This window comes from Falco naumanni, chromosome 9 (assembly GCF_017639655.2).
Source record: "Falco naumanni isolate bFalNau1 chromosome 9, bFalNau1.pat, whole genome shotgun sequence".
Classification (NCBI taxonomy): domain Eukaryota; kingdom Metazoa; phylum Chordata; class Aves; order Falconiformes; family Falconidae; genus Falco; species Falco naumanni.
This window is the reverse complement of record NC_054062.1, coordinates 8,295,696-8,306,036: the sequence shown is the minus strand read 5'-3', so window position 1 is coordinate 8,306,036 and position 10,341 is coordinate 8,295,696.

Below are 10,341 nucleotides of genomic sequence, written 5' to 3'. Positions count from 1 at the left end.
TGCATTTTTATTTTTTGTAATTCCTGGAGGATGATAATATTTCCTAGAGCATGGCAGACCAGAAACTGTGTTTCTGTGGTGTGCACAACAGAGGGGTCGAAAACTTGTTTCGAGCAGTGTCAAAACCAGCTGTTCCCATAGAGGCAAGGGAAGATGTTACCTGTCTCGCTCATCGACCCGTGGCTGCGACATTCCAGTGCCAAATGCTCTGAGCCTGAGCTTGGATCTATCACGTCTGAGCTGTGCCGGGGGGTACAAACCCCTGTGGGTCCCCCAGGAACTGTGGGCAGCACAGGCCGCTGCAGGAGGAAACCAAGAGATTCAAGACACTTTGGGAAAAGACTCTTGAAATTCCAACCATGCTTGTTAAGCAAGACCTCAGGGGTCGGATCCTGCTCTCAGTGATGCTGCTGCAAAAGTCGAGTAAATCTGGAGGAATCAGCCAAGGTCATTTCAGGCTGGGAAGTGACGTCTGATTTCCCATCGTGTAAATGACAGCAGGATCTGCCCCCCCCTCCTCCCCAACGCTTCTCTTCATCCCCCCTTCTGCCATCTCTTTCGAAATGTTTATGTTGGATTGTCTCACGATTTACACTGGATATCCGTGCAATGTGTCTCTCTTGTCGAAACGCACAGTGTCAGCAGCTGGTGTTCTGAAACCCAGAGGCCGCATCCTGGAAACCCGGGTGCTGGGAGAGTGAGGCACGAGCGCTGCAAAGGGGCTGAGCACCACTCGTCCAAAGCAAAACCCAACACTCTGTGGAAGCGTTAGGTGTTAGGACTGGGGCTGTGCAGGCAGGATGAGAGCCCCGGCAGCGGGGCTGGTGCTGCTGGACCCACTCGCAGCATCCCTGGCCATCGCATGTGCAACTGCAACCGCCCGTGTCTGCACCTTCTGTGTGCGCAACAGAGCCAAGTGGGAATTTTCTGGTGGAGTTTCTTTTCTGCAGGGAAATTCCAGTGAGCTGAAATCGAAGTTTTAGCAGAGAAACACTCTTGGGCTCCAGAGGAGGAGGAGGAGGGGAATTGCACAGCGCAGTGGTCAGGGCTTGGGGCGGCGGGAGAGAGCCCAGTTCAATCCTTTCTGTTGAGCCAGGCAGGACAGGACCTCCTGCCTCGGTGACTATCCCAGTTTGAGTGTGACTCTGCAGTTTCCCACCTTTTCACGACAAATTCTGATGTTTTTACCAACACAGAAGAGGAAAAATACCAGCAGTGCCCCCAGCCTCTCCCTTCAGCTGCCGTGAAGTGTGGCTGGTGCTGCAGTACTGTCCCCAGGCTGAGACAAGCAGAGCTCATCAAGGGGGGAATTACTTACACCTTGTGGCAGTGATGGTTTTCCTGGGATGATGCAGGGAAGATTTTGCAAAGGCAGCTCCCTTGCTTGCTTGTGGAAATACACGAGTGTACTTTGACAGACTCAGCGGAAACAGAAGAAGGGATGGACCAGAGCAGCCCCCAGAATGTGCCTCACCGGGATGGGAGCACATCGGTATTGGGGACACTGTGGGCAGGAGCCCTGGGGTGTCCCTGCACCTTGGCTCTGCAGCCATTTCCATCTCAGGTCCCCTCTGCTGAGCCTGGCAGGGGGATGGAGCCTTTTTCCCCCGGCCGTGTGCTATTTACTGCTTGCTCTGCATCCTCACCGCAGGGCACAGAGACTGCAAGGCCATATGAGACTGTGGTGATGAACATCTAGCCTGACCTACTTACAGCCCGGGCCCTGGGACTTTCTGGAATTCATCCTCTTGGAAACACAACGTGTAATTTTAGGGCAGTAGAAATCTGCACTGGATGGGGACGTTGTCCCAGTCTCTGCCGGGTCCGTGACGCCAGAATTGCTTTGACTGCCTCTGAGCATGCTTGCCACCACATATCAATGCACAAGCTCTATTAACAACTCAAATTGCCACTGATATGCTTCTCATTATATTTCAGGCCTTATGCATCATTATTTCATTTAGAAGATGGTATTTGTTTTCCCTTCCCTTAATTCATGTCCCCCAAAAAATCTCATTAAAGCGTTGTTGCTCGTTGCAATTGGGAGCAAATTGCATCTTAATCCAACCTGCCAGGGAAGCCAATCGCCCCATAAAAATCTCCTTGAAGTGTCCGTGCAGGGGCAGGCAGAGGGGGGAGAATAATAAAAAACCATCGAATTAGGAGGTGCCGAGACTCTTTTGAAAGGAGAGGAAGGGACTGTGGATGCTGATGGGGTAGTAATGCAAATCCCCTTCGGAGCACCCAAAGAATCAACCTAAGTGGATTAATGTGGAGACAGAGAAGAAATGGCTTTAGTTGTTTCCCTAATTTGATTCAATTTATTTTTATACGGCATCTTCATATAAAGCATCTCACAGCTGCTTCACCCAGAAAAGAAATAATACAGAAAGGCCATTCTGGCAGAAGAGCTCACTAGTACAGGCATCTCAGTGGGAGGAAGGAATATGAGTGCTGGCCTTGAGGATTTGATTTCCCAAATCATCAGGAAATTACATGCCATTTTTTCTCTTTTTTTCCAATTTCAGTATTACTAATTTCCCTAGGCTTTCCTCAAACCATCTCCATAATATACTGGGGCTGATTCTAATCTCACACTGCTTTTATAGCACTGTAACTCTGATCTCACACTGGTTTTACACTGGTGCAGCTCCACTTATTTCAACTGAGTAAATTCCTGATTTATGTTCGTGTAAACAACAGCAGAAATAGGCCCATGGTTTTCCCTGGAGCAACGCCTAGCCCGCACTGGGATGAGGAAGAGGAAGATCGGGTCTCTTGCAATGCAAATGATTTAGAAAACTCATTAAATTACACCTAGACCCTCATTTTCAAATATACTTTTGCTTTCTTGTATAAAATGTGCCGTATAGTCAAAGTTACAAATGCATGGGAGGAGATCAGCAGGAGGGGAGGCCAGGACATGTGGCTCTGGGGTTGATGGAGAAGGTGAGTTGCAGCACTTGTTTCCCTCTTCTTATTCAGGGAAAAATCAGTCTGCACCCCCTCCTTGCTCTGGTTTCTTTCGCCCAGTTGTGCAACAAACTGCTTCTCTTCCTTGGGCCGGGTCCGGTCCACCAAGAGTCTGGTGCTTCAGATTAAATTGAAATATGTGTGTCCTGTTTGCTTTAAAATATTAAAATGTAATCCTGGGGGATAAAACCCCTTCAGACAGCGGTGCGACAGGGTAGCCTGCTGCACGGTCTTCCTCCCTCGTTAGAGTGCAGAACAAGGAGGGCCCTTAGAGCCTGAGATGAGAGCACAAGTAGGTTCCTCCGCAACGGCCCCCTAACGTAACTCTAATTAATTTATTTTTTAAGGCTACACACCAGGGAGCTGATCAATGCTTTGCCCTGCGGTCTGGTTTGTTTGGAGCATATAGCATTTCCTTGATTTATTCTGTGTGATGTGAAAGGATGTAACTAGCGTCTTGATACCTGCTTCTGAGGCTGCTCCCTTCCCCTTGACACAAGCAGGCAGAGCATCCTGAGTTACCTCCTGAGCTCTTTATGCAACACCTGATCCCCATTAGATGGCTGCCATTAAAAGCAGCTCCCTTGGCTGTAGGGTAGTGATGCTGGATTGATACCAGGCATTGATGCTGGGTGTGAGCTGTGCTCCTGAGCCACCCTCACCCCCCCAGCCCTTGCAGGGTGATGCTGGGGCTGCTGCATCTGAGGGATCCTGCTAAACTGGGCTCTACCCAAGCAAGTCTTGTCCTTGCTTGATTCTGTTAATGGAGGAAAAACAGGGACTGTTGTAATTTATGGCTGTGGTAGCCACTGATTTATGATGGAGGGTTTTCCCCTGCTCATTTGCTCTTGGAAAATGTTGGGAAAGAGGCAGGGGAGGTGAAGGCAGGCTGGCAGCCAGGAGGGATGGGGACCTTTGCTTCTTTGGTAGTGATGGAAGGATATTGTCTTTGCTCAGATGTGAGTCTGGCTCTGTAGACCGGGGTCCCTCAGCTCCCACCAGCCCCTGTCCCGTGCCCTAAGGAGCCTTTTGCTGTCGTGCAGTCACCAGCCTGTTGTGGAGGGGTGTGGTGGCCAAATAGCAAATAACTTGGGGTCAGTGGTGTCGCCCACAACTCTCCCAGCTTTTCTTTGCTCCAGGCCCTTGCTGGCGCACACGGAGGCTCAAAGATGCATTTCTCTCCAGCTGTGCTTCCCCCTGCTCTGATCTGGTGCAGGGAAGCAAGAGATGCTGCAGCCCCCAGCAGATCCTTGGCTGGAGCAGACTTTGGGTGCAGAAGGCCAGTAGAGAGAAGAGGATTCAGGTGTCCCAGCTCCCACCTCTGGGTGCCAGAGCCCCACTTGAGAAGCCTAGCAAGCCTACGTCAGTGTAGCTGTATTGTTTTTATAGGGCTGCACGGATTTACGCTGGCTGAGGACCCTTTGCTATTGCCCAGCCTGCCGGATAAACATCTCGCCTTCACACCCAGCATGGCACCAGCCTCTCCTTTGGGCCCCTCTCCTGCTGCTCCTTGACCTCCAGCTCCATACAGTTGGAGCAAGCACTGCCAGCACAGGCAACCTCGGAGCAGCCTTGCTGACTGCCCCAGGGCTCTGCAGGGACCCCTTGCCCTCCCCAGCCTCCCAGACAGACCCAGGAGGATGAGATGCCACAACCTGACATCAGCAGAGTAAAATATGGCCCCGACAGTAATCCGATAGAACTTGATGGTAATTTGGGGTGGGGGGAGGAGAGGAGGAGGCATTGAAAAAAGGAGGCATTGAAAGTATACTTCCTTTCAGTGCATTGCTGGGAAGACCATTAGGAAAACCACTAGATTATTTTTCACATTCTTCAGTGCAAAACTACTGCATTTTATGACCACTATCAATAACAGCTATCATATTACTAATGCTACAGTTGCCACATATATAATATTTAAATCACATTTGCGGCTGACAGAGACCTATGGATATTCTCGATCCCAACAGGCTATTACAGTTCATATCATGTCTGTCATATAAATATTATGAATCATTTCCCACTATCTTTATGGGGGCTACATTGACATCGTCAAAAAGGCTCTGGGTACTGCCGTATACTGCATATTTATATACACCTTATGTATATGTATGTGAATGGAGGGAGATTTATACAACAATCATCAGTAATAAATGCCTATGATAAAGCATATTATCTTCACACTTCATTTGCAAAGTGTTTTGTATGCAGGGACTAGGAGAAGGCTAAGAGAGAAGGCTCTGCTAAGCGACTGGTTCACATCCTCAGGCCCTGGTGTAAATCAGGTGGCTTCTGTGCCACGAGGCCGATCAGCAGCAGCTGAGGCACAGCCCCCTCGCATCAGTGTAGGATGAGCATCAGCTTGTGCCCAGGCACTGAGTGGGTCGGTGTGCTGCTGGCTCACATCAGGTGAGGATTTGGCTCGTGTCCCACTTGCTCAATGGTGATGCTCCATGTGCTTTCCCCAAAGAGCTGTAAATCTCATAGTTCATGCACTGCATTTCATCTTCCATCCGTTAATGCTTTCTTTGCTGGCTTCCTTGGCAGTCAAGCCCTGGTCTGGGTGATGAGATGAAATAAAGAGGTCTCCAGGTGTAACAAAAGGCAGAACTAGACTTTCCATTCACAGAGACATTTTGCAAAGCAGTTAATTAAACCACTGTCCCTGCAAACCAGGTGAGACACGCTAAACCCAATCCACTAGCAAGTCACAAGAGAGGAAGAAACCTCCCCTAGGATTATTCAAGCTAGATCCAGACAAGAGCCCAGGTGCCGTGAGACCTCTTCCCTGAACCTGTTTTAACTGCTTAAGCACTTCATTAAGACTTGATCCATATGCGGAGACAGACAAGAACAAATGCAGCTTTATGGCTTGGAAGTTAGGAGGTCTCTAATAAGCATTTAATGTCCAGTTCTGAAGCAGCTGAAAGTACAGCACAGTACTTCTGACTGTGCAATACATTATTTTATCTGAGCAGCCTCCAAAAGAGGGGAGATTGCAGTGTCTCTGCCTGTCCTTGGCGTGGGAATGCGGCTCTCCAGCTCCAGCAGATCAAATAAATCATGTGCATTTCACTTCATAAACAAACATCATCAGCCTGTTAAGTGCTGCTGGGAAAAAAACAAAGCAGTTTGAATCTCCAGCACTTAGAGAAATGTCTTGTCCTTTAGAGTTTTTGCTATTCCTTGTGTGTAGTGCCTCCCTGGGGAGCAGGGACCCACTCCCTGCAGCTGTTTGGGTTTGCAAGGATGGTTTGGATGTGTCTGACAGATGCTGAGAGGTCCTGGCAAGACTCCGCTGACTTGTGTGCTTGGGGACTACCTCCACTTTTAGACTCCAGGGTCCCTGTGTGATGCCATGACCCCTGCCCTGTCCCTCAAAGTACCTCTTGGCTGCAAGGGAGTCCGGCTGGCACTGGGAAGAACAGCACCACGTGAGCTCCTCTCACCCCTGAGAACAAGAGGCAGATCCTGTCCTGGAGAGCTACGGGCCAGATACCCCAGGCAGAAAGCGCCACAGCGCATGGACATTTCAGCAGCCTGTAATTCTCCTGGGGGAGATGGGTAATCCAGATCCTGATCCTACAGCATCTCAAGGGTTCAAGCTCCTGGAACCTGCAGTGACTTTGGGAGGAGCAGGTTGCCGGAGTTGAGGACAAGCCTGGGAAAGTCCCACAAAGTGTGCACGAGTGGAAGGTGTCTTTCCTTGGCTACATTTGGTATTCAGCTCACAAACGCAATTAGAGTGCTGGAGTCACACGCTGCCTTCTCGGGGGTGGGGGGGACGCACTCTGTGGCCCGGAGCCCCAGGCTGGTGGCTGCAGCCACCCTTGTCCCTACATCGGCATAGCTCTGGCCACCCATCGCAGCCTTGCCCCTCACTGTGCAGGGGGAGGTGCAGCTCAGCCACGGCCCGTGAACTTCTCCTGTTCTTTCTCACTCAGACTTTGTATTTATTCTTTCTTTTATCTGTAATAAAATGCAGCCGGGGAGGGAAATAGATGGGTTTTTTTTTCTAACTGTGCAGGAGAGCATGAAACAGTAGGGGAAGCACAGCAGGTTTTACTTTTGTCCCATCAGATAATTCTGGGTTACGGACAAGATAAGCTGGAATCACTTACAAAAAATAATAAAAGCTGTGATTGCCGAATCCCTTCACTGTGCCCAAGTGCCCAGCTCTGAATTCAGCCTCAGTCTCGGCCCCCCAAAGCAGCTCAGTGCCTACCTCCTGCTGATGCCCCCAGGTCCCTCGGCCCCAAATGTCCTGAGTGTGGGGATGGAGGGAGAAGCCTTTGCATAATTGACTCTTACATGTGAATGAACATAGTATCTCTCTGTCAAATTCAGCTAGAATTGAGTGACAGGATCGGACGCTGTTCAGACGAGGACAGGCGGACCCCGAATTACCCTGTCACATCAGCCTGCCTTCCTTGGGATGCCAAGCTAAAGGGTGCTTGCATTAACCAAGGGCAGAGAGAATAAGAGCCGCCCAGAGTTTCACGAGACATCTCGAGACATCTCTCCCAGATAGCGTAGGACCTTCAAGCATCCCTGCATCAAGCAGATGTACAAGCCAACGACCTGCAAAAATTATCTTAACATCTCTTCCCCCCCATCACGCCCCCGTGATGATTTAAGTCCTTAGCTAGGAAGTGCAAAGCTGAAGTTGAGCACAGCATTAGGCAGCCCGGTAGAGCTTATTAAATTAATAGTGCATTAAAGAATTGAGGGGAGGGGGGGGCGGGGAGGAAGAGAAGGTTTGTAACATCACAGAAATATCCTTGCTACCTTCTGGCATCTTCAAGAGACTGGAAATGTGGGACTGCATCCAGCTGTCTTCTCTGGGGCAAAATTCCTTTGGCTTCTGTGGGAGGTTTTACCCAAATACGGACTGCAGGATCAGACCTGTTATTGTCACTGCAATTAACATTTAGATCCACATCTAACACGAACTGTTACAGGCTGGTTAGGGAGAAATTTAATTTGCTCTAAACAGCTTGATGGGAGAGGAGCGTGAAATGTCCTACTTATGGTAATTTCATGTGTTAGAGTCTACAAAGGTGGATTTTCAGCCATGGGTCTAATAACCCTGCTATCTGCTGCAGCCATCGCGCTAAGCGTGCTTTGGGATCCTGAGGTGTGGGGCAGATCCCCCCCGTGCTTGGTGGCGGGGTGAGCCGTTCCCACCGGCTGGCAGGCTGTCTGACCTCCGTGGCTGTGCTCGGAGCCCTGAAGGCCGGCGCTCACTGATGGCTCGAAGGGCACCGGTGTGGTAGGGGCAGCGAGAGCCCGGATCTGCCCCGGCGAGGCTCGGGTGGCCATTGCCCCGCGGTGTTTCCCCTTATAAGACACAACGATGAGCTCCACTTTGTGTATCAGGAAACCGACTTCTACCTTTTTGCTGTCGGGGTTTATACGCAGGTATCCACGAGATGTATGATTTTTGCCCTGCTGACCCGCTCTTAGAGGCTTCAGACCTGCTTTTTCTAACAACCCCCAACTTTCTTTTACATCCTTATGTATTTCCTTTTTTTCCCTTTTTCTCCCAGGAGTTAACGTAACTCAGCCATAAAAACTGACTTGGAGATGAAACTTGGCATTTAAGGTCCCAGCCCGGGAGCAAATGAAGTTACCAGTTATAAACACACACCAAAATCTGTTTGGACATGCTGAAATTACAGGAGCAGAGGATAAAAAGGATCCAAGATGTTTTATTTTGTTTTCACTTCTGCAGCTCTGCGTGAGTGTCAGTTTGCAGCCGCTTGCCTGATGCAAGATGGGTCCTCTTGGTGGTTTTCTCCTTCTTCTTGCTATAATTAAAGCTGATGAATCGCACCTCAACTCCCGTTGTGCCAGGGATGAAGCAGGGGTCCCGAGCTGGTCTGCACCAGAATCTAGAGGGGTTGCCAGCTGGGGTATCTAACCACCCGTATGAGGGTCTGCCCAGGATAGGGAGGATCTGTTGCTGGCAGACGTGCACGGAGAAGGAAGCAGAGTAAGAGAAACGGGGTACCAGGGCCTCTCCTGTGCTGCTTTAGATAAGGTGACAGGTATGAGATGGACCGATAAGTGCATGCGGGTGATAGACAGGGATATGGCAATGAAAGATAAGAGGCTTCATTTTTATAGGAGGAGGTGCTGGATTGCTAATATTTATTACACGAGATGCTTTGCCAATTAAAGAATAAATCATGGCAGATAAGAGGCTCGGAAGTGCTGGGCGGCCCAGCTCCGTTGCACAGCGGGATGGTGGCTGGTGGCGGTGGCCCATGTGTCCGTGTTGCAAACTGGGATGGTGATGGGTGGCCCGTCTCTCCCAGCTGCCCCCCAGTTTCCCCCAGCCCCATTCGCTGCGGGATTGCTGGGCTCTGCGCTGGGAGTTACTCGGGCCAGAAGAACCTCCCCAGCAGTTGTCCCTGGTGTCATTTCCAGCCTCCTGCGTGACCGTGGTGCTCCCCACCGTGCGTGAGCAGCTGCAGCCATGGCCCGAGCCTGTTTGTTATGCGTGTTATGGCCATCAAAAGCGAGGGTCGATATGATGTTTAATATGCTTCATGCATAGTGGAGTCGCTTTGGTCCATCAAGTCACTAATACACATTCTTACAGAGCTGAGTATCATTTATTAAAACAGGAGGCATGCCGGGGGGTGGGTGGGGTGGGGGCCAGGCTCCCGGCTGCGCTGGGAAGCCGCCAGCAGTGCTGGTGGGGTGGTACCCACAGTGCTGGGGAGGCGAGAGTTTGCAGGCGAACCGCACACGCACAGAGAGTTATTTGTTGTGCCTCATTTATGGGAAATGAAATAAATCGCGCTTTGAACGCTGGCCACTGTGTGACACGCACTCCGGGGACAGGGAATGGGGCTGAGGGTCTCACTGCCTGCTGGACAGCTGAGCTGGGGCAGCTGAGATTGCTCAGCATCACTTCAAGGGCCGCCCCCCCGAGGCTGCCACCACAGCGCTCTGCACTGCCTTTATTTTCCTTTTTTCTTCTCTTTTTTTTCTTTTTTCTCCTTCCCCCCTTTTTCCTACTTTTTTCTTTCTTTTTCTTATTTTTCCTTTTTCTTCCTTTTCTTTTTTCTTCTTCTCTCTTATTTTTCTTTTTCTTCTTTTACTTCCTGTTCTTTTTTCTTCTTCTTGCTTATTTTTATTTTTTCTTCCTTTTCCTTTTTCTTTCTTTTTCTCCTTTTTATTTATTCTTTTTCCTTCCTCTTTTTCTCTTTTTCTTTTTCCTTCATCTTTTTCTCTTTCTCTTTTTCTTTTTTTCCTTTTTCTTTTTTCCTTCCTCTTTTTCTCTTTTTCTCCTCTTTCTTTTTTCCTTCATCTTTTTCTCTTTCTCTTTTTCTTTTTTTTTCCTTTTTCCTTTTTCTT